We start from the raw sequence: 25,336 nt of genomic DNA, 5'->3' as shown, positions 1-25,336 counted from the left end.
CATCTGAATAATTCACTAATTTGGGGACTTTATTAGCTTTAAGAAATTAAAAATTTAAATGGATCTGAGTTTTCACCAGCCCATGGCTTTTTGACAGCCAGCCAAGCCAAGAATGGATTTCCTGTTTTGCAGTTTGTGCTTTTCTATTCCTCCCAAACTGTCTGAACTCGTTGCTTTGCTGTTCTTAAAACAGAAGAGTTTCAAGTTGAAAGGACTGTCCTGCTTTCGTTTCTTTCTTTCCATTCTTGACTTTTATTTTGAACTTTGAATTTTCCTGAGAGGCAACTCCATACTTTACATTTTCAGCAAAGGGTCTTTTTAGCTAATTTCATGGAATCCATAAAACACTGAAGATCTAACACTGGAGGGATCATAGGGGCAAACACTAGCTAACCCCAGTGGTTTTACCGGTAAGGCATCTGAGCCCAGACGGGGAGATTGCTTGCCTAGTTTAATGCAGTTGCTCAGAGGCAGAGCAGGGAGTAGGATCCATGTTTTGTAATTTCCCCTCTGGAGCCCTTCTCACTTGCCACTCTGCTTTTCCCAGAGTTGGAGCCAATGTTGGGTTTCAGGTATTAGGGAAGAATTCTGCCAGGCTGTCTCCCATCAGAGCAATTCACTTGACCTTAGTATTTGTCATCGAAGAAAGCAATGCTGGTGGTTACTGTAGGTACATAAAGGGTGCCACAGTCTCTGAACCCTAACCATGGGGGAAGTGTGACTCCATTGCAGCTATCTACCCAGATTCTTCAAGTCAGGCCCTGCATCCCATTAGCACTGGGGGTCAGCCTAAAGTCTTCCCAACTACCACTCTGCAGTGCTTTCTTGCAAAGCACCATGGTTTTGAAGCTGAGGCTTGTGATGTCTCTGTTGTAATGGTGCTTCCTTTGGGTGTTGCTTTCGCCTGTCTTGAGTTCAGCATATGGCTTAGCTGATAGGGAGCCCACGTTGTTTCAGCACAGCAGACCTTAGCTGTGGCGTGCTTGCGGCAGTGATGGAAGACAGCGTTCATGATCGTGGTTGGGCACAGTTCCAATTTAATGGCATAGCTGAAAGCAGAGGTCATAAGCCTAGCTGACCCAAGTCCCTGAATGCTGCCTTATTCTGTTACTTTGTGCTGATCCATTTTGTACTTCCCATTTGCTCTCAGTTAGACATTTTGGGAAGTCAACTGGATTACATTACTTTTTGCATTTGGACTTGCCACTTTGGGATCCAATTCCTACGGGCACAAGTCAGGAAGATTAGTGTGTTGGCTGCATTAATAACCCTGAGAAACACAAGGGTGTGAGTACTGAAGGGACTGATTCTGTGCCAGGGACCATCCTGCTCAGTAAGCCTTCTAGGGAAGTAAAAGGCCCTAATTGCCGCTCAGGCCTGAACCTGGAGGCTCCTCTCCAAACCCTAGTGGGACTTATTGCTAGTGAGGCCCTAATGGCCTCAGCACAAAGCCTATGAAGAAGAAAGCTCATGTCCTAGCCAAGTTGGAGATCAGAGACTTCCCAGGAAGATTGATCACAAGCCCCTAAAGGCCGGGTACTGTGACTCACCACCTAGCTTTATGGCCATTGTTGACATGAGGGAATGAGGAGATCAACTTATTTTTTGTGAGGGAAACTTGCTAAGTTCTCTTTCTCCAGGAAGTCACATAACCCTTGGGCCTGTTTCCTCATTTATAACGTTTTTGAGAATATTAAATACAACTAATATGTAAACTCGGATACACGTTTTCTCCCCACTTCATTCCTAGTAATTGACCCCTTTTGTTACAACATGGCCCATCCTCTGAGATGGATGGCTGGCTGTGAATCACATTTCATTTGACAGTTCTCTTGCTTCAGTGATTGCCGGGACCCCAGCTTGGAAGGAGCCCCATGCAGCCCTTTAAAAGGATATTGGAAATATCCTGCTCCTCCAAAGCCTGTCCAGATGAACATGGTGTGGACTGCTGGTGTGATCATTAGACTCGGAGAGGCCCCAGGTTTGCAGTCTTACTCCATCAGTTGCAAGTGGTATTCACTTGGAGCAAATCATTTAACTTCTGAGCCTCAGTTTTCTCATCTACGAAGTGGGGATAATACCTGCCTTTTCTGCTATACAAGCTTGTTACCAAGTGAGATGTTGTCGGTGAAGATGAATTGTAACTTTTAATAACACACAAAGAGTATTCTCCAAAGAAATGACAAAACTGCTAGGATCCCCTGATGACTTTTCTATAAAGACAGCCCCTAGAGGGGCAGCTAGCTGGTTTTTTTTTTTTTTCCTACGTGTTGTTTCCCTTTTGACTGGTCATTTGTACTTGGGTTACAGAAAAATCAAAGACATACACCAGGCTCCAGGCCTGACCTCTGAGCAGGGAGATAGATCTCTTAGAAACAGTCCTAGCATAAGTGTCTGGACCACATCCTTCCTGCCCTTCCAGGTTCTATGTGAGTCCTCTAAGCTCTTCTACCAGAACGGGAGTATTTTTGGCATGATTTAAGATGTAGTCTGAATGTCATTGTTTTCTTTGAACAGTGTTTTTGTTGTTTTCTTTAAACATATTATGATGTCTGTACCCTTATCACTGACCCAACGATATTTTATCATATCTTACTTTGGCATTACTTCAGAAGTAGTGTCTTTTGGCTCATTTCTGCTGGCCAGTTTTTTTAACAATGGTAAGTGTTAAAATTGAGAAATGATGTTTTTAGAAGATTTATTTATTTTAGAGTGTGCGTGTGAGTGGGGGGAGGGGCAGAGAGAGGGAGAGAAAGAGCATCTCAAGCAGACTCCCCACCGAGTGCGTGCAGAGCCCCAGGGGGGCTCACTCTTAAGACCCTGAGATCATGACCTGAGCCAAAACCAAGAGTCCAGTGCACAACCCACTGAGCCCCCCCAAGCACCCCGAGAAATGATTTTAAATTGTTGCTTGGACTCATGGAAGGTTTGGTCCTGGATTTCATCTTCCAAAAATTTGAACAGTCAATTGCTCCTTTACTAACTATATTTAAATTATATCTTAAAATACATATCTAGGCATTCTAAAAGAATGGTTTCACTACCCCATCCTTCTATGCAAGTGCTCTCTTCTGTTTGAAGAACAAATATATTTAAAATGAAGATAGGACCTTAGGCAAAACTTACGTGTTACTTTCTTTCCTGCTCCTTTATTTCACCTTTCTCTCAAGAGTTGAATGGATGGAATTAATTGTAGAAAATCCTTAATTTTCAAAGAAGAAAAAAAGCACAGTGTAAAATAACCACCATAAAGGATATTTATCATAGCACAATTAATGGAAAGCAACCTTAATGCCCAACATAAGGAGACGCTCAAATAAGTCATACTGCATCCGACTACAGGAATATGGTACATTTAATAATTTCTTTTTTTCTGCAATGTATGCCTAGAAATGAGATTGAAAAGATAAAAGTACTAGCACTGCCTCTGGATGGGAACTGCAGATGATTCAAATTTTTTTTCCTTTTTAGCATTTTCTTCAATGAAAAGGTATTACCTGTGTAAAAAGAAGAAACGATAAAAATTATTTTAATAACAAAAAATAATAAAATATTAAGGAAAAAAGACAGGATTTTAAACTTATGTACATAGTAAAAAGCCTGGTGAGAGATAGACCAAAATGTTGATAATTTGCAACTTTTTATATTTTTCACAAAGAGCATGTATTACATTTATAATCGGGGGGAAAAGGTGTTTTGGAGGGGACCATTGTCAGAATAGTGTTAATACCTCCTGCATCCATTATATACCCCCCCACACACAGGTTGTTTGTTTGTTTGTTTGTTTGTTTGTTTGTTTGTTTTAAGAGTAATTCAGGGTCAGGGGAAACAAAGTCAGCTAGATTAAAACACTGAAGCTATTCTGAATCAATGAAAATCCGCGAGTTCACACAGCAGTTCTAATTGACTGTTTCTATTGTGCAGGACAGAGTACAGAGCATTCGGCTTGTAACACTCTGGCCTCCTTTTGTGTAGGTGCTCACAGTGACGGCATGGTGAAATGAAAAGGGAGCATTGATTTTGATTCTGCCCACACAGGAAAGTGGAAGCCTGGGGTATTGATGTTCCGGGGTCCCACGTGGGTTAGAATAAGCCCCACTGTTCTTTCCCTCCCAAGTGCTCCAAGCAAGTCTTTCATGCAGGCTGTGTCTCTGCTTCAGTTAAAACCCCCTCCTTGTGAAATGTATTGGTCCTGTGTTACCCCAACTCTCACCTACCCCTCCCCACCCCCCGGCCAATTCCAAAACAGGAGTATTCTAGTGGCTAAGGGTGCTCAGTGACTACCACCGCTACCCACATGAATCCAGTCAGGATTTGACTGAAGTTGCTGTCAGGATTTTGACACGGTTGCCATAGTTTCCTTACACTGTCCAAAGTGTGGTACTACACTGTGGGCTGCCACTCCAAAACAGAACCAGCAGAGCAGATGTTCTGTAAAAGTAGGCGATGTAATTGAGGAAGCATGAGTTGGGAAGCTGAGTGTGACTTTCCAAGCCACAAAAGCTTTTCAACAACATTCAACAGGTATTTTCAGCTCCTGTTCTTTATCCTGATGTTAGCCGCTTGAGACAGTGGGAAGCAGAAGAGACTCAGCCCTGAGCTGGAGTTTAGAGTTTAGCAGCGAGAGACAACTGGCTCCCAGGTGCTCCTGGTGGGTGGAGCCCACGGTAGCCAGGTGCCGAGCCTTGGACATACTGGTTGCTGAGTAACAGCACTAGAAACACTAATGGTAGGGGGAGGCTTCTTGAAGGAAATGCACTTTAAGAGTAAACCCAGAGGATGATTAAGAGCTAGGTGAACAATTGATGAAGCTGTTGCAGGAGTCCCAAAGGAAGAAGTATCCTGGATTATGGTGATAGGAATGAAATGGAGTTAGAGAAGTAGTGTATTGGGGGCTAGCACGTATTAGCACATACAGATGATTGAATGGATGTTGGGGGAGGGAGGTTGTTAAGGGACAGGAAGGAGTCAACGACTGCAGGCAGGTTCCCTGCTGGGTGGACATTGGAGTCTTTCACTGAGATGGGGGCAGTGATGAGTTCAGTTGCGGACAATGAGAATTTGCAGGTGCCAGAGGTATGCGGATACCCAGTGGGCCATTGTTATGTGGGTCTGGAAGTTGGGCAGGAAGACTGGGCTGGAGGTGGAGCATGAGGCACCAGCATGGATATTACTGAACCTGTGGGTGTGGATAAGGGGGCCAGGAAGAGTGTGTAGAGTGAGAAGAGACGCAGTCTAGGCTTGAGACCTTACAAGCACCCACTCTTAAGTGGTGGGCAAAGAAAGAAGAGGAATCTAGAGATCTAAGGTAAACGCCATGGCTTGAACAGCAGTCAGCGCCACCCTCACCTCCAGCTTCCTAACATACATTGTCGTATGAATAAGTGGGACATAATCCTGTTTTATGGCTGGAGGCGCTAAGGTTATGTGACTTAGTTTCACCCTGAAATTATCTGGGAAATTAGGTGTGTGTATACTTACATGTGTTTTTCTGGGGAACAAGTATATGGCTTTCATCAGACCCCTAGAAAGGTTGAGAACCATTGTTAATAATGTCAACAATAGGGACATCTGGCTGGCTCAGTTGGTGGGGCATGCGACTATTGATCTCGGGGCGTGGGTTTGAGCCCTACATTGGGCGTGGAGTTAACCTAATACAAATAATATCAACAATAGCTGACCCTTCCCTGCTTCTTGCTGTATGCCAGGCCCTAAGGACTTTACCCTTCACCAGACTATAACGCAGGCAGGACTCGGCAAGGAGCAGCATTGCACATCTCTCTCCTCTCTATTAGTCCCAACTTCTTTGTGTCCCTCAAACCCCAGGGAGGAGAAAAGACCACCAACCTGGTCCTCTTTTCTCCCATGGTGTTTACAGGAACCTAAACCTGTTAATACTTCCTTTGTTAGAAGGAGAGGAGAACTGCCCCTTACTTTGTCCTAATCTCACTTCAGTTTCCACCCCTACTCCCAGTTTTCCTAAAGGCGACTTCCTCCTTTACCAAGTTGGGAAGAGATGCTTGGATAAATGGGCAGGAAGCCCCTTCATGTGGAGCCAGCTGGTTGTAGGGGCACCAGTGAAGAGCTGTGGCCAGCTTACCAGGACTCCTGCAGCCATAATCCTTCTGGCTTTTGCCTGAGTGACAGGTGTGCTGCCCAGGTTGACAAGGTGCCCTGAGGCTCCGTATGGAAAGGCAGGCAGCCCCACAGGATCCTAGGTGGGCACTGAGGTATGGGGGCCGAGGAGTGCGGCTTCCTCCTGGGACTGCCCTTCCTAACAGGATAGTATCTGCAGTTGCCATTCAGGTTTGTTAACGAGCTTTAGGTCTCCCTGCTGACTGGTGTGTGAAAACAGGTGCAGAATATGGCACCTGTTTCTTTTACACCTCTCATTCTTGGGCTGGACCCTGTGAAGACAGGAGGAAAACTCAGCACTGGTGGGCACCATCCCTGGTTTCGTTGTCGCACGAGGGAAATTTATGACATTGTGAATTTGTGGGGAAAACAAAAACCTTGGATACACAGGACCCCCTAACTTCACTTTCAGTTCTCTGAACTTTTTATTATTACTCCTTTCTTTTAGCAACCCCTCTGGACTGTTCACTTCCTGGATGTGGAAATCCAGCTTCATAGTTTTAGCCTGGATTCGCTCTTTGGGAGCGTGCTTCCATCTGTAGTTCAACAAACTGTTATCACAACTACAGGGCTTGCTTCCTGCTGCTTATCGATCTGTTCCTCTACTTTCTGTTTTTATCGGCCTACTTCGGGCCTCACCAACAAGAATGTCTTATTGTACCTGTCCTTTGGGAGTATTTCCTACAACAAATGCTAGATTGTTCTCACTCCCTGGCTTCCTGGCTTGCTATCAGTTTGAGTTGCTGAAACTAACAGTGTATGTTCAGCTTAGCGCTGACAAAAAAACAAAACCAAACCAGAAACAAAACCCCACAGGAGCTACTAGTTGTCCTAGAAGTTTTCAGTCTTCGCGAAACAGACAAAACAATTTTGATAGGAATGCTGCCTTGGAAGGTAATGGAATCTCAAAACAGTCTGAGTTGCTGGCTGCCTTCTCTTGCTGTTACTTTCCCTTTGCTGCTGCTTCTCCTCTAAGAAGCTTCTAGCCACATTCCTTCCTGGAAGGTGAGGGGGGGGGGGCCAACACCGTTGCCTGCCGTTATGCACCGGGTTCTACATTTGATGTTCAGAATCAACCTGGTGCACGAGAGAGATCAAGAACAGTCAGCTTAGTATCTTGCTCAAATAAGTTAGCAAGAAAGTGGCCCGGAAACACATAGCTATCATGTTAACCCCTGCAACAGGGCCTCCCGTCGTACAAACTCTGTTGTTCTGTTGTAAGCTTTCCACGTCACTCTCCTTCAGGTTCTGAGTTCCTCCAAGGCGAGGACTGTGTCTTCGTGCACACATCAGACACTCCACAGGGGTCAGTTTATTTCTATCTCTTGTCTTCCACTACCCATCCCTAAACACAGGCTTGAGTATGCTGTCTGATGACGTGCCTTTCATTCTCCATAATTCAAGGATGTATTAGTGTTACACCACTTGCTTTAATTGAGGACATAATAGCACACATCCTATGAATAGTACAGAGCAATAAGTACTTGAAGTGCTCAGTTGGATGGTAGAGGAAAGGATATTAATGAAGGCAGTAATAGACGTGGTAGAAATAGACTTCATCAAAGATGTGGGATCTTGAGTCGTGGAGGATGAGTGGGAATTTGACCGCAGCGATTATTAAGTTCCTATCTCACGGCAGACCTAGTTCTGCGTACAGGGGAGTGAGGAATCAGGGTAAATAACGGATAGACTAGAGAAGAGCCTTGGGACTGAACTTGGTACTTTCCAAGAGAAGTAAGAAACCAAAGCTCAGAGCTGTAACATAAAGGATACTGCATCCTATTGAGAGGTTAAGGCAAGGGGAAGAACTGGACTCTTCTTCCCCCCAAGAATGTTTTTTAGGAGAGGTGAATGAGGGATGGGTGCCAATTGCCAACCATCAGTTAGTATCTTTTAGATTCACCCTCAGCAATGCGCCAGTCTCCTCAGGAAGAAAAATCAGTTTTTAAAAGTGTGAGAAGGACACAGCTTTTCCTGGAGATCTTCCAGCTTTGAGTTAATTAATCTCACTTCTGAAGCTGTGAAATGTTAAGGTATCACACAGGTCCAGAGGGGCGCGGAAAGAAAACACTTAGACTCGAAAGGATGACACGCATTCAGATGTGTTCCTAATGAGCAGGCAGAGCTCAGTCTGTGCTCTAAGGAAGAACCGCAAACTTTAGGTCGTAAGGAAAGTTAGGACTGGTGGCAACTCTTTTAATTATTTTCAGGAGAACTCAGTGTTAAAAGTTAGAAGGTTGGTGAGAACATCCAGTTCTAGTCCAGATTCCTCATGGTGAAGAAAGGGGAACCCAGAGAGGTCCCGCCCCTCATCCTGGATCTCAGAGTCAGTAGAGCTCAAATTGAAATCTTGGGTCCAAGAACATCATTTCAGATACTTTGAGGTTTAAAGTGCGTGAAATGTCAGCATATCAGAAAATACCGCGGGGAGGATACACAAAGCATGGGTGCTTGTTAAGCGGGGAAAATGAGTGGCCAGGGAACAGGGGTGGGAGGGAGATTTAATACTCACTGAATATCTTTTTGTACCTTTTGAATTTTGTGCTGTGTATATGTTACCTAATCAAAAAATAAATAATTTATTTTTAAGAGTTCAATGGAGTCCTAACTATTGCTTTGTTTCCTGCATTGTGTCATGTTTGTGTAACACATACTTTTTGACTCAGGCTCTTGATTCTGCAGAAGCAAGGTTAAGCACTTTGGAAGAGGTGATGGCAGCTGGTTCCTACTTTGTGGCTAGAACAAGAAGAGTCTCCTGAACCTCAAGCCAAGGCTATTCCAGAGTCCCCATTTCCTGCCAATTTTGATTGTGGCATAATCTGGCAGATGAAACCCAGAGAGACACACATCAATTAGCAGTTAGTGATTTCATTCACTTCAGAGCAGGATATGGTCATTAACAAACCGTGATGGAAAGGTACCTAAAACTGTCCTTTCTGAGACGGGAAAATGCAAAGGTGGGAATCCAACATAACTCACTAGTGAGCTCCTTCAGTGGCAGAGCCACGTGCTAGAAGAATCAGGCTGCTCCTTGACCCCTGCAGACTGTTGGCCAGAAGTATGAAAATGACCGTCAGAAGGGCAGTGGAATCGTGGAAGAGCTAGCCATCTGCTGGAGTTTTTCCAAGCATAGTATTACAAGAAAGGATAGTCTGTAATGTATTCCATGGGGATTTAATGCAGGAATCAAATATGAACGAGTAAGTGGAAACTGGCTCCAACTTCCCAAGCCAGTTTTTCTTTTGGTGTTTCAATTTTAAACTCCCATCGATATGGAAAATTAGAATGTGGTATGTTAGACTTAAAAAAGAAAATAATGGTAATCCTGGTACTTCCTGTGCAATAGGGAAAATACTCCTTCATTGGGTACTGAGACCCCAAGGCATTTTGAAGGATGCAGAGGTGAGATTTACTTTACTTTCCCCTTAGGTATCTACACATACCCACCTATTAGTACTGTTTACACAAGTATTATTTTAGTGACTGTTAAACTGCTAAAGTCTAGAATTATCCTTACTTGCTATTTAGCTTACAGTACATCTTCTAAATGATGTCTTTGAAACAATCTAATAATGCTACCATTCATTAAATGCTCACTATATGCGACACACTGTGGTAAGTGCTTCATATGAATTTTTCCACTCAATTCTCACATCAACCCCATGAGGTACTTACAGAGGAGCCTGACAGAAGTTAAATAATTTGTGCTGGTTAACACGTGGTAGAGCAAAGATTCAAATCCAGGCTGTTATTCAACCAGTATTTAATGACTGCCTGTGTGGCAGGCATGAAAAGGAGAGGAGAAACAGCAGGGCTAATCCCTGCCCTCTTGAAGCTTATGATCTTTAGAAGTCTTTCTGATTCCAAAGTCCATGGTTTTGACATTAACATTATAATACTTCCCTAGGTCTGTGCAAGGGAGAGCCGCGATTTCTAAGGCAATTACTCCTAAGAGAAAAGTGACATCCTGAGGGAATCTTGCCAAGCATTTCTGTTCTCTAATCCTCCTTTCTCCATGCTTACTAAAATCGTATTTCTGTTCTGTGCTCAGAAGATAAATTCTGTGCCCTTAAGTATAAAGAGCAGTCTGGTAGCACAGGCTGTGGTAACAGACCTGGGTTCTGGGCCCAGCTGGTTCATTTACTAGCAGCCTGACCTTGAGCAAGTTATCCCTCTGAGCCTTAATTTGCCCGTCTGCAAAAATCGGTATATTACCATTGCGTGTACCTGTAGGGTTAACTAAATGAGATGATGAGCCTACCACATAGTACACGTTCAGTAGCAAAGGGTCGCTGTTGTTATTAAGAGGATTATATAGCACAAGGAAACTTCGGGCACATGAATAACGAAGTCTGTCTGCCTAGGCGCTTCTAGTAGCATTCTGTTTGTATAGTTGTGTACAGGTATTCTTTCTCTTAAAGGTGCACGCAATCTGATTGATCCCAATGTCTCGGGCTTACGTACGCAATAAATAATAGTTGAATGAACGAATGACTGAAGGCAAGGTCAGTCTCAGCGAATTAAGAGGTTCAGATGTGGAGGACTTACATAAAACAAAGTTGATAAAATTCCTCTCAAGTTAATGCCCTCTGTTCCCGTAGCCCCTTTCAAGTTTCACTGAACTTAGAATGTAAATACAAATGGGCATAAATATAAATGGCTATACGGACACTTCGGGCCTCACCGTGCAGTTGTGAGAGCAGATAAAACGCTGGATGAGAAAGCTTTCGTAAACGAACCTCCTCTACAAACGTGAGTCTGGCTCTGTATCAAAGACGGCCCACGCCCACGCTGCAGTGGCAGGCGCCGAGCCCCCGCTCCGCCCTCTCTTCCTGGTTTTTCCCAGCAATCCGCCCCTCCGGCGTCATGTGACAGGGGTGCCCAAGCCGGGACGAGCTCCTGATTGGCCGGGTTGCAGGACGCCTCCCGATTGGCCGGAGGCCGGCGGGCCCCCGCCTCCCTCCTCCTCCTCGCCGCGGCCCACGTGAGGGGGGCGAGTCACGCGATTTCCGGGAACCCGTCAGGAAGGACATAAACAAAACAAACCGAGGCAGCATGGAGAGGGGCCGCGGCCCCTGCAGCGGAACCGGACCCAGCCCCTGAGCCGCCCCCACACCCACAGGTGAGCTCCGCTGCTCTCCGCCCAGAGCCCGCAGGGGTCTGGGCTGGGGGAGTAGCCGGGGGGGGGCGGAGGAGGGCCGCTGGCCTACGAGGCAGCAGCGCCGGGGCTCTGAGCCGGGCCGGCGCGGGGCGGCCGGGACCAGGGCCGAGTCTGGGGGCGCGCGGGCCTCAGGCTGCCGCCTGCCGGTCACGGGGTCTTCGGTTCCCCTCCCCCACCCCCGGCCCGGGACGGTTATATAAAAGCGCGGGGCGGCGGTACAGGGGACCCACGGGTGGGCGGCAGGCTAGGCCAGGGGTGGGCAACGCCAGGCGTCTGCCCTGCCAGGCCGCCCGGCCCTTCAGTGCTGCTTCCGAGCCCGGGGCCGTGGCTGCCGGCAACCGGCCTGTCAGAGAAGCGAGCGGGTGGGAGGGGCCGGGGAAGGGAGGGGAGGCGAGGCTGGCGGGGGAGGAGAGAGAGGGGCGTGTGAGGAAGGGCCGGGGCCACGAAGGTTGGAACGGGGCAAGCAGGAGACGAGGAAGCGCTGGCTGGGGGTGGGGGGGGGTTCCAGGCAGGGGTGTCTCTGGGGTAGCCGCTCCCCCTTCCCGTCTCCGCCCCAGAGACGGGCGAGAGGGGCCTCCCTCCGGGATTTGTTTATATGTCTTCTCAAAGCAGCTTGAAGCGGCTCGTAGGCGGAGCCCTCAGCGCGGAGTGGCAGGCCATGCTGTCCAATGGGACAGGCGTATGGAGGCTGCTGCGCCAATGGACGTGGGGGAGGCGGTGCCGCGGGCTCCCCAATTGGTTAGGCTGTGCCGGGGGTGGGCCGGGTGGGGCGGCCATGTTAGATGGGAGGGGACCAGTGGTGGTGGGTCACTGAGAGGGGAGGAGACAGGGCAAAGGGCGAGGGAGCCGGGCCGGGGGCGTTTCGGGTGTCCGAAGGCGAGTCCGATCGGACCAGGAAGTAGCTCAGGGGAGCCAGACCCCGACCCACCGCTCTCCCCTCCCGAGCAGAGGAGGCAGGGAAGTACCGAGGGCAGTCTAGCCGCCCCTGGGGGTGGTTCCTGGGACTAGATGGAGCTCAATCTCTGGATTCTCCCTCTTTCTCGGCCCTACCCTTCCTGACAAACACGGCCGCCAAACCCTGTAATTGCTCTCCTCTAACCCAAGAAAGCAAACCTTTTTGCTGTTTCTGAGCGGGCTTGAGCCTTAAGACTACCTTAAGAAGGTACTTGGATAACTAGCGGTCTGAATTTCGGCACAAGGCCTCACATAGAGGCAGGCAGTGAGGAGGAAGTTCTGCTTTTCTGGATTTTGCACAGAAAACCAGGACTAGAAAAAGCCGAGAAAGTTAAGAGCTGGGTGGGGTTTCCATTTTTTCATCAGAGTACCTTCTAAAGCTCGCCCTCGCACTTTGGAGTCCTAGTCCTAGTAGTAATTTGCCCCTCCTGCTTACATAGATTTGTAGCTCATGTGAATCAACTTTATAAGAAAACTGAGCCTTGAGAAAATTATTTAGTTTTGAAGGTTCTTTAGGACTTTGTGAATATCCTGCAGGTGAGGAATAGGATCAAAATCTGACTGACTTCTTTTTAAAAAGCAGGAAATAAGACTTTTATGTAAATCTGGTAATCTGTGGTAAACTGGTTGTCACTTGATTGTACTTCTAAATATTTTTTTCCCATTTTTTTTTTTATCCAAAATCGCTGGGAAAACACCAAAGATGAAGGGGGAAGTGGTATCAGTAATTAGAAAATCAGTTATTTTGCTTTGTTTTCTGATTATTTTGGCATCCTGTCAGCCTTATTAAATGCTTGATTTAGCTTTATATTAACATCACCTTACAACCTGTGACTGCACTGGTATTGTCAAGGGTACCAGGCTGTTGATGCACTTTGGTTAAGCACTTGGGTATCACGTAGAGGCCATTCAGGAGTTGGCTGCATTTATTTAGGAGTTTGCATTATCTCCTGTTTTGTTAACCGGAGAAGAAGAATAATCGGTAAATAAATGATTTGTCGATTTCTGTATTGTTTTGACATACTTGACTCGGTTCTGTTAAGAATGATATGTAAATATCACATATGTAAATATAATTACCCTGTTTTTTTATAGGCTTCCGTTTTTAAATATAACTTTTACAGCAAATAAAGGTATTAGTTTATTAATTTATTGATTTTTCTTAAGAATGGCAAATAGAGAGGCGCCTGGCTAGCTCAGTTGGTAGAGTATACAACTCTTAATCTCCGGTCCTGAGTTAAAGCACCACATTTGGCCTAGGGCTTACTTCAAAAAATAAAATAAGAATGGCAGATAGATCCGATAGGACTTACTTGGGTATAATTCTTATATGTGACTTATATACCAGCTTTGGAATTCTTAGAGTAGTTAGTATAGAAGAGGCTAAATACATCCAGAAGGAGAGATTTTGGGTGTTCCACTTACCATCCCATTCTCTGTCATGACAAGTGAAAACAGACTCTTAGACTATGTCCTACTTGGTTTACTAGTTCATTCTGTATGGGTTCTTGGATGCCAGTTTAAGGACTGAAAAATGAACTTGTATGGTTCCCTGCTGGTGGTTAGCAATACAAGTGACCGTGAAAGTACGAGTTTGTATGTTTATTAACGTAGCACAGTTTTTAAAAAAGTTAAGCTAAATCCACCATTTGCTTTTAAAGTATAGTTTGTAGTCAGGATTGACACTTACGTGACTTGGAATTAATCAGCAGAGGTTTGTTTCCCTGTGGGTTTTGACTTGGATGTTTGGGAGAAAAATCTTTCATTGTATTCAGTAGTTCATCTTCCAGGCTAGATAAACTCAGGCTAGACATAATTTGTCAGGTTATTAGTCTGATGATTTTAAGATAGGGATTGACAAGACTTCTTCTGTTCATGGTCAAACAGTAAATATTTAGGCTTTGTGGGCCATATAGTCTCCGTCTCAGCTCTGCAAATGGTAGCATGAAAACAATCATAGATAATATGTTTGGGGCTGTATTCTAATAAAATTTATTTACAAGAACTGGCTGTGGTTGAAGGTTGTAGTTTGTTTAGCAACCCCTGTTCTAAGACATCAGTCACTGGGTTTTAATTACTTAGATGTAAAGATACTGCAGAATATATAAATATGCACTTCAGGTAGTAATTTGAGCCCTTGCAGAATGTACATTATCTCTTGCCCTGAAGAATTTTTAGAATAAGAGCACATAGCAGCATTGTATTCTATATTATTTCACTTGCAAATAGATGTTTTCCTGAAAAAAAACCACTTTTATTTTTTTTACTTTTTTAAAGTAGGCTCCACGTCCAGTGTGGAGCCCAACACGGGGCTCAAACACATGACCCTGACATCAGGATCTGAGTGGAGATCAGGAGTCAGATGCTTAACCCACTGAGCCACCCAGGTGCCCCTGAAAAAAATGTTTTAAAGCAAATGTTGGAATATTAAATCCTGTTTATCTTAGAGATGCATTCTGAGTGAAAAGTTCTTGCTTTTTAAGGTATGATACTTAAGAACCTTAATATAGTCAAGGGTATGGTCCTATTGAGGGTCTAAAAGTTCATTTAGTGTATCATTCCTAGCAAAACTGTTTACAGCTGTTTGAAGAGATGTTAGTCAAATGAGTAAATACTTAACCCTCTGAGTTCTTATGTATATCATGCAGTTAATTTGGAAGCCATACCAATGGTGCCGTCATTGTCTGAGATGTTTGTAGAATTACCTAAATAGGGTAGGATACTTTTTCAGACAAGATCCCAAGAGATACATGTTGCTGCCCGTCCCCTTCCTTGGAAAATGTGAAGTGGTAGTAAGTGCCCACTGAAGCGGAGATGCTAAAACTCTAAAAATATTACATGGGCAAATAGTTTTTTCATGGGTAGCTTTTTGCTTTGTTTCTATGCAGTATTTCTCCAGTTCTGTTGACTTAAACTGGGTTTTAAGTGCCAACATGACAGTTGAGAAAGGAGAATATATTGACCCTTAAAACAGAAAAGCATCATGTGGCCTGTAATCTTGTTTCTAGTTCTAGTTAGCCTACTATTTGGCTGGGTGACGGTGGGTAATTCAGTTTATTTGTAATGGGAGAGATTAATGATGTTTTCTGTCTCATAGTGGGATATTGGGAAATTGTCAGTTATTGTATTCTCCGCTCTCGTACTTTGAATATGCTAATACTTCTGCCTGCTTAGAACCACCTCTCAAATCTCTATTCAGTTTTCTTTTTCATAGTTTAATGACCTCTCAGTTTACCCTCATTAGCACGTGTACCGCAGTATAGTATTTACCCATTTCTGTCCTCTACCTGATGAGCGGCTTGAGGTCAGAGCCCGCCTCTTTATTTTTACATCCCCAGCGCCTCACCCTGTGCCTGACACCTTTTAGTGCCTCTGAACTTCCTAAATACATGAGTGCATTGCTAAAAACCGCTTATCTGGAAGGTAATAAGTCAGTCTACTCTTAGTAGAGATGCTGGGCTTAGTTGGAAGGGAGGAATTAATCACCATCTGCTGAAACAAAAAGCTTTCATTTAAAAATTGACCCTTTTCTTTTGAGAAAGTTTATGGAAAAGCTATTTTGATGATGTCTAAAAATCCCTTGAATTCTTTTGTTAATTTTTTTCAGATACATTCCATTAGTTATACTTGTTGAATATTTCTTCTAAGCATGCCCATACAGACACACACACACACACACACACACACACACACACACGCAACCTGCGCTTTTTCCTTTCGATTTGTCATTAGCTCTTGGCACATTTGGATCTCTGGGTGTTTGGCAAATGTGAGTGGAACCTCTTATTTCTTAGAGGTTTGGACAATTATTCGTCTGTATAGCAGTGTTTCTCGTCTTGGGGAAGTACTGTAAAATCATTCTTGTTAATAAGTCTGATTCACCCCAGTGGGGAGGACTAGACATGGGGAGAGTTTGTTGCAGGGGACTGCAGTGGTACTTGGTGACTGCAGTACCATCTCATTGTGTTGCTAGCCAAGCCTTGTATGCTTTTTCACCAGTTCATGACCTTTCTTCCAAAATCTATATTGGAACTCTCCTCCCCAGACAACTTTTTAAATCACTCATTTCCCCACTAATGCCTAGCAACTCTGTTCATCCTGCTATTCTGTCCTTTTAACACCAAACCTACTTTTACATCTTTTGTTACAAAGTCATGTTTTACTTATTTGTCTTTGGGTATTGTTGACATTGATAGTTTCCCATGAAAGCATTATGAGCTTGCTGATTTTGTGTCCTGCAGTTTTCTTCAGATTCTTCTTGTACACTTATTTTCTTTAGTATATAATGTTCTGCTTTTGAGAGGTTAGGTGCTTTTATTTTTATTTTAGAGAGGAATTTCCTTCTTTGACGGCTGCATACTATTCCTGATGCAGTTTGCCTTCTCTATCATATTTTTTCCATTCAACAGAAATTTAAAGCATTACAAAAATAAAACTTTAAGGAAAGGTCCTTGATGGTATGGGGAGAAACTAGGGGTAAGGTGCCTGTACTCTTGTTCAGAGGATTCACTGTAGAATTCCTTTAAGCAGCAAGGCTTCTAGCTTCCTACTTGTGTTGTATAAGATGTATAAAATTTTTTACTTGTGAAAGGACTTGATAGTTTTGTGAAATGTTTGTTAGTTCGCGTTTTCATCCTTATTATTGAATCCTCTACTGGAGTTGCCCATAGATTAATAGAGGAAACAAGACCTTGCAGTTTAACAGTAGGATAATTTTTAGAACAACGTGTTCTGAAAATACGGAAGAGAGACTAGTAACTCTGCCTGAGAAAGTTGGAGGAAAGTTGGAGAAGCTTTACAGAAAAGGTCCATTTGAACTGTGTTTTGAAGACGAGTGAAGGAAGCATTCCAGTCCAGTCAAGGAGGTATAAAAGATATATGCAGGGCGCCTGGCTGGCTCAGTCAGTGGAGCATGACTCTTGATCTTGGAGTCATGAGTTTGAGCCCCACATTGGGCATAGAGCCTACTTAAAAAATAAAATAAAAGATGTATGTGATGTGTATATGTGGGGCTTGGATATGAGAAGGCTTCACCTAGGACACGGCCATGGAGAGGGGATAGAGGGAGGAGGAGGAGGAGACTACTAGGTGAGATTTGGGAGGAAAGGGCTCTTTTGTTTTCCTCTGTCCTCTACTTCTCCTAGGCCTGCTCTACACTGTCAGGTCTCTGGTCCCTTTACTCTCTGGCTTTGACTTTTATTAGATGGTCTCTTTTCCCATAGTTTTTGGTTTTTCTTTTAGTCCTTCATCAAAGTCTGACACACCTCTCTTCTCTCTTGTAATCCGTCAGTACCAAGATACTTTTTATTCTGACCTAATGGGTCCCTTTGCCTTTATCTCACCTCCTTGTTTCCACCCCTTTCTTTATTCCCTTTGGGTTTCTTTCCCCTTTTTTTGACTCTTTATTTTTTTTTTAAGATTTTATTTATTTGTCAGAGAGAGCACACACAAACAGGGGGAGTGGGAAGCAGAGGGAGAAGCAGACTCCCCACTGAGCAAGGAGCCCAATGCGGGACTCGATCCCAGGACCCTGGGGTCACAACCTGAGCCCAAGGCAGAGACCTAACCGACTGAGCCACCCAGGCATCCCTTGACCCTTACTTTTCCTCTTCATTTTGCTTTATTTAAAAACAAAACAAAAACATTCTTTCACACTGTCTGCTGCTTTGCATTTGAACAGCAACCTATGTCTGAGTTGATTCCTTTTTGGAAAATTGTGTGAGATCAACTTGGCTTTGATAGCTTTCCAAGTACTAATTGTCCATCTCTATGAATTTCCTTTTCTGAAGCATTTTCCTTTGTATTCAGAGATGCCATTTCTCACAGACTCCAGTGCAGAATATAACCACTTATATGCTGTATTTTCTACTTAATTCACCTTAAAATTGTCCTGTGACAAGATTCAATTCAAATCTCGCCTTTTCCTGAAACTTTCCCAGACTTACCCAGGTAGAGATAGTACTTTTCTCTGTAGTTTTATAGTGTTTTCTAAACACCTCGGTTTTGCTGAGGTGTAATTTATGTAAAATAAAATTTACCTAATTTTTAGTTTTGACAAATCTATGCAGTCATCTAACTACCTCTACAGTCATGATATGGAACATTTCCATCACCACAAAAAATTCCCTCATGACCCTGCTTCACCCCTGGCCCCAATCACTGATTCACTTCCCATCACTGTAGTTTTGTCTTTCCTGGAATTTCATTTAAATGCAGTCATAGAATGCGTTGTCTTTTGAGTCTCATTGCTTTTAATGTTAATACTTTTGAGATTTCATGTCATTTTGAGTATCGCTTGAGTACTTGTTATTTTTATGGATATACCACAGTCTATCCATCCATTTTGGGTTTGCTTCCAGATTTTAGGCCATTGTGAATAAAGCTACTAAAAACAGTCATGTACAGGTCTTTTAAATACCTCTCTTATCGTTAACTGTTTTTTATTTGGAGGTCCAGTTGCGGAATGCTTAAGAGTCAAAGTCCTGAAGTTAACTGTATTCACAAACAGGCTTTTTACTAGTGCTGTGGTTTTGACAGCACGTCATCTGTCAGCTTTGGCACCTCATCTGTGAAATGGAACTAGTGGAGATTGGAGCAAGCTGGGGAGCACAGGCTAGTTTAAAGGGATAATTCATTTCAATTCGAGTGATTCAAGTGATCTTGCTGGGAATATATACCCAATGATTTTTTTTCCCCCAGGAGAGTGGCATTTGTTAACAGGACTCAGAAATTTTATATGAAATTTCCAATTTAAATGCTGGCTGTTAAAATTTAATATTTTAAGAACACCAGTGAGTGAGCCGAACAAAACCCATATGTAGGCATTGATTTGTGGCTTCAGTCCAGTTTGAGGCCTTTACTTTAAATCTTCAGTTAACTTTGTATTTCCTTTTAAAATGTATGTAGTCCTGGTAGAGTGAACTTGTTGGGACTTTGCTACCTAATAGCTTAGCATTGTAACTTGCTGGTTGTCCAACTTCCCAAGTTAAAAAAACTAATGAATTACTGTAAATGAATTTTATTCTTTCCTCTGCTAGGAGGGATATAAGAATTCTGAGTATCTGATGGGAGGGTGGGATCAGGTTCTTGTTATTTTTTGTGCTTCTCTGGTAACTGCTGATTCTATTCATAGTTACGTTTTCCCAGCAATTGGGGTAGTCCATCTCCTTTGTTTGGTTTATTCTGAATCCCGTTGAGACAAATATATAAGTTTTGTGTTTGTATTTATTAGAAACTATGTAAGGTGTTACAGATATAAAGATAAATTTTGTGTAAATCCATTCCCTTGGGTTACCCATAATCTCTGGTGAAGCCAGTATAACTAACTGTAAAAAAGAGATTAGCTGTATGTAATTGTTTGAACAATTAGAGCAATAATCTCTCTGAAGAAGCCCTTTCCCCTTGTAATTTACTTGCCAAGTCTTTTTTTTTTTTTTAAGATTTAAAAAAAAATTTTAGGGGCGCCTGGGTGGCACAGCGGTTAAGCGTCTGCCTCTGGCTCAGGGCGTGATCCCGGCGTTATGGGATCGAGCCCCACGTCAGGCTCCTCCGCTATGAGACTGCTTCTTCCTCTCTCACTCCCCCTGCTTGTGTTCCCTCTCTCGCTGGCTGTCTCTATCTCTGTTGAATAAATAAATAAAATCTTAAAAATATATATATATAAAGATGCTTTAAAAAAAATAAATAAATAATTTAAAAAATAAAAAAAATTTTAAGTAATTTCTACACCCAATGTGGGGCTCGAACTCACACCTTGAGTTCAAGAGTCGCCTGTTCCACAGACTGAGCCAGCCAGGAGCCCCTACTTGCCAGTTCTTTATTGTGTACAGAGATGACTAGTTTGAAGCTTTATGAATTTGTGAATCCAAAGATTCTTTTGCTGATTAAACCAGCATAATTGATATTGACCCTCATGAACCAGGGCAGGGATGTTAAATGACCTGTGTTGCCTGCAGATCCCTTATCTACCCTAGTTCTAAGCAGTTGGGTTTTTGTGATAATTAAGTGTGGAATTCAGACAATCTAGGAGTCTGAGTTCAGGTTTATATTTTCAGTAGCTGCAACACTCCAGGAACATCTTATAATAAGAAAGGAATTTTAGAATAAAAAAATAGCCACAATTTATTGAGTATCTGTTTTGTGTCAGGGCACGTATTATTGTGAATCACAAAATCCCTGCAAAGTAAGACGGGGATTTCTTGTATTTACAAATAAAAGAATCTGGAATAAAATTCCGAATACTCATAAAGCAGAACCTTTTATCTTGACTCTAGAGTTTGCTTCTCACAGAGCAAGCCTTTAGGAGTGTCAGAGCCAAAGAGGCAGCCAGTCTTTCTCAGTGTTGACATAAATGATTGCAAAACTGTACTCACAACCTCTTTGTAGCCGTATGCCCGTAACCCTGTACCAGCTGTTCTATGGCCCTATGCCAGTGGTACAGCCCAGTTCACACGATAGGAAGGAACATGAAGACAATTTCAAAATTGTTGTATATATTCTTGCTACTTTTGTAAAGTGTCAAATCTCAGAAAGGAGGGAGGAGACAATAAAGTTTGAGGAAGAGCCTAGATCTCTGATAACTGGAGTGCTGAAGTTGTTAGGGTACATCCAGAGTGTCTTGGGATCTTGCAGTATGGCTCAAATGTGTTCGCCTACAACATTGCCTGTTTCTATGCTGCTGCCTTTAATTCTGCTGTTCCCTTTTTACATTTTGTAGATTTCTGCTGAATAGCTCAGAAAACTAAATGATTTTTTAAATTTCAGTATTTAATCTGCATAAAATATTTTGTTTCAGTTAAAATGGGCATGGGGAGAGAAAGAACAGTATAACCTGGATCAGTCTGGTGCCTGGATTCAGTTGGTTTAAATAAATTTTAATCCTACTCCTTCTTCTACCCTCTCCTCACTAGACAAGAATTCTCTCAGATCTTCAGAATCAACTGAAATTCAAATAATACTTTTCCTGGAAGTGTAAAAGAAAATTCAGGAGTATCATTTTAAATATTTTTATTATATGATACTATAGTGGTTCAAGACTCAAATTAACAAGCTAACTACTAGATAATTTCAGAGCATGTAAAAGATGCTCGATAAATACACAGTTGACCTTTGAACAACATGGGGGTTAAGGGCACCAGCCCCCCCCCCGGCCCATGCCGCTGAAACTCATACATAACTTTTGACTCTCCCAAAACTTAACTGCTAATAGCCTGCTATTGACCAGAAGCCTTACGGAGAACATAAATAGTTGATTAACACGTATTTTGTATGTTACATATATTATATACTGTATTCTTAGAATAAAGTAAGCTGGAGAAAATGTTAAGAAAATCATAAGGAAAAGAACATACATGTACAATGCTAATACTGTACTTACTGAAAAAAATCCACATACAAGTGGACCCACACTGTTCAAACCTGTTATCCAAGGGTCAGCTGTACACTAAATGACTGACTTCTTTGCAGTGTCCTCTTTGTATATGAGGAAAGTTGGACCTCTGACTCCTTATTCAGAAGGACCTGTGGTCTTAGGGGATTTCCCCTTCATTGTCAGTAGGCTTTTGTGTGGATGGCTATGCTGGGCAAGGCATTGCTTTTGGCACTATAGCGAGATAGAGATGAGATATAATGGTTGTTCTCAAAAGACTTTACAGTCTGATAGTGGAGACAGTGGATTAAGGAGGAGGAAAAGAAAAACCATTGTGGGCAAAGGCATGAAAGGCCAGAGCCTCACTGTTGGAAATTCTGAGTGGAGTGAAGTGTGATTTTAAGTACCTCAAGGATTTGGTGAAATTGTAAGATCAAGCTAATACTAGTGTTATAGAACAGTAGTGGAAGATGAGATTGGAAAGATAGTTTCATTGTGTCTGAGTATTTTGAACATTATCCAAGAAAGCTTTGGGAGTTGCTGAAAACTTATGAGCACAGTGCTAATACCAAGTGGTGGTTTAGGGAGAAAATACAATGGAACACAAGAACTTGAGAGAGAGGAGCTGGTTACAGGAAGATCTGTAGGGCAAGTACTGGAATGGTAAATACATAATAATGAGGCCCAAGTGTTGAGAAGGTGGGAGGGGCAAAGACGAACAGATACATGTGTGCTGGGTACAAGGTAAGTTGTCAGTATATCTTTGTTAAAGAGAACTGGCATGATTTAACAAAGAATTGGGGAGGAGAAAGGAAAGTGTCAGTGTTGAGATCAGTGTTCCGTGCCTGGATGTCTGAGAATGATGGTACTACTGACAGAATGGAAATGTTTGAAGAGGGAGGTGGAATGTTGTGTCAGGTCATGGGATGTGAACAAACATGGAAATACCTAGTTCTCAGATGGTAAGGCTCATGCATTATGCGTTTAGACTGAAGATGTAGATTTGGGAGTCCTCTGGAGAAGAGGCACTGCAATTAGAGATGGTCTCTATAATGGTGGGTTTTCACAGAGGCATTTCCTGAATGACCTCAGATAAATCTCTTATCCCCATTGAACTTTTTTTTATTAATGTAAAAATGGTCGGACAGAGGGTAGGGGATGGCAGTGATACTAATATGTACCCTAACTACTTCACCAAGTTGTTTTATGACAGGACATAGCAATGTGCTTGTGGTCTATAAACAGTGATACAAATATAAACCATGAATATTTTGTTGCCAGTGGTAACCAAGTGTGGCTAGGGTTAGAAATGCGTTCTTTGGTTCTGTCTAAAACTGTCCCATGCTCTTATCTTGTGCTCTGAACAACTTAATTGACAGGTATCAATGCTGCAGAAAGCCCCTAGTATCTTGTAATTGATAGTGTTCAGAAATAAAAAGTAGCTCTTCCTGTTCAGCTCACATTGATCCAGACACCTACTTTAGTGGTCTTTCTTTTTGGTTCCCAAAGGGTTTTAACCAAGCTCCCATGTGTTTTTCTGTAGGCGAAGGATTAAAGTTCGCCAGAAGTCTTTGGAAAGGAATGGAATAAAATTCTGAGAGGTCTTGTGTCTTCCTCCAAGATTGCATTCTAAGGAGAGATATTTTTGAGATTCGGTATCTTTTCTTAGCTCCTCAGGATTTTTAGTAAAATGTAATTATTTTGTTTAAATGTTTATGGCAAACCCAACTCAACTCCCATATTTTTAAAACTCTCTGAGTGTGAGGATAAAAGGGGGACCATTGGATTGACCCAGGGATAAAGAGTCCACAAAGTGGTATGGTAAAAGGATCATATCTGCTTATAGGGTCATGATGAGTACTGCTTGGCTAGGAAAATGATCTTTTCTCACCCAGTCTGAGGGACAAGATATGTCTTCTCTCTCTTTAGCCTCTTCTTTTCTTCAAGGCCAGCAGTAGCAGGGTTTGGAAAATAAATAATGGGGGTCTTCCACTACTAATTCCAGACATAAACTATAATCATCTAGTTTGAAGTGTACTTACCTGTTTTCTATATTTTGTAGTCCAGAGAACTGCTGTTGAAGGATAGAGAATAGGGATTCACCTGAAGTTGTGTTCAGAGGATTTATATTGCATATTAAAGGGAGAATGTGGTGCTTACCATTCACCCAGTGTGTTTCTCGCATGAGCAACATATGCTTCCTCAGTGGTTTGGGGATTTTCGGATCTCTGATTTCTGCTGTGCCATGAAACAGGTAGTGGCTTGATTCAGTAAACATCTGAAGAACTATTTTGTTCAACAAAACTGTTTTGTTCACTATTTTGCTGTGCAATTTTCAGAAGGAAAGGAATTGTTGAGTTGGACATGTGAAATATGGCAGGATGGATGGAATGTGGCTCATGGGTCCTGGTCTGCTAAGAAGCTTGGGCAAACTGATAAACTGTCTTTCTTGCCAAACAGGAATCTAATGGGGTATATATATGATGTATAAACTTAAATTACCAAGTGGTCCTTCCTCCCTTCCCTTCCCTTTCTTCCCTTTCTTTCATCTTTACTTGGGGATCAAGCCTCAGGAGAAATGACTTATTTAAGTTAGAGGGTCAGGACTGTTACCACATCTTAGAACTTGTGGATCTGGTACAGTTTAAAGACAGCAGAGAGAGAACCCAGGAACTCTGCACACATGAAAGAAATGATGAGCACGAACCAGCAAAGATTAGGAAAGATCAAAATAAACTATAGTATATGAATTATATAAAGGTATAAATGTGTTGGCATTTCTTACCTCAAAAAAATTTTTAGATACTTTTTGTAAATTTTTCCATTTAAACCATTTTTAAGTGTACAGTTCAATGGCATTAAGTATATTGACAATCTTGTTTATCTGTTTCTAAAACATTTTCCTCATCTTAGACAGAAACTCTGCCCTTAAACAGTTACTCTCCCAGTGTCTGATAACCTCTGTTCTACTTTCTGTTCCATGAGTTTGCCTATTCTGGTACCTCATATAAGTAGGATCATGTAATATTTGTCCTTTTGTGTCTGGTTTATTTCACTCAGCGTAATGTTTTTAAGATTCATCCATGATCAGAATTTCATTCCTTTTTATGGCTGAATAATGTTCCATTGTATGAATTATTATATTTTGTTTATCCATTCATTTGTTGATGGCCGCTAGGGTTGTTGTCACCTTTTGACTACTGTGAATAACTTAGCTGTGAATATGGGTGTGCATGTATCTGATTACCTGCTTTCAGTTCTTTTGGGTATATAATCCAGATGGGGAATTGCTGAATGATATGGTAGTTCCATGGTTAACTTTGTGTGGAACTGCTAAAGATTCCCAGCCGCACCACTTTACATTCTTACCAGCATTGCACAAGGGTTCCAGTTTTTTCATGTCCTCCTCAATATCCTTGACTTGTTATTTTCCATTTTTTGGATAATAACCATCCTAATGGGTGTGTCAAAAATTTTTTAGCATCTACTCTGTTGAGTGTTGGATGACTCAAAAGTGCTACTTACTGTTGTGAGGAGCCAGTTCCCTTGAGTTAACTAAAAGGCAACAGTGCCCTAAGCCAGTGCCATATAAAAGGGGAGCTGTAGCAATTTTGGCCATCATATATATAGTATCTGCTTTTTCATGACATTTGCATTTATAAATTGGTTTATATTTTTCAACCTTTGAAAAATATGTGGATTCTCAAAAATCAGCTGAA

General features: G+C 42.6%; 1 protein-coding gene across 4 annotated transcripts in view; it reads left to right on the top strand.

Annotated features, from left to right (window-relative positions):
* The first annotated feature begins 11,100 nt into the window (after positions 1-11,100).
* Positions 11,101-25,336, top strand: part of CREBRF (CREB3 regulatory factor) — a 54,346-nt gene continuing 40,110 nt past the window's right edge. The window contains exon 1 of one of the 4 annotated variants that reach the window (XM_045792123.2): positions 11,101-11,257. The gene's annotated coding sequence lies outside the window, so the exon portion shown is untranslated. The other 3 variants (XM_045792121.2, XM_087867807.1, XM_045792122.2) reach the window with 3 other exon arrangements.

This window comes from Ursus americanus, chromosome 15 (genome assembly GCF_024610735.1).
Source record: "Ursus americanus isolate L20-20 chromosome 15, mUrsAme1.1.p, whole genome shotgun sequence".
Classification (NCBI taxonomy): Eukaryota; Metazoa; Chordata; class Mammalia; order Carnivora; family Ursidae; genus Ursus; species Ursus americanus.
The sequence above is the reverse complement of the archived record's forward strand: the minus strand, read 5'-3'. Positions and strand labels throughout refer to the sequence as shown.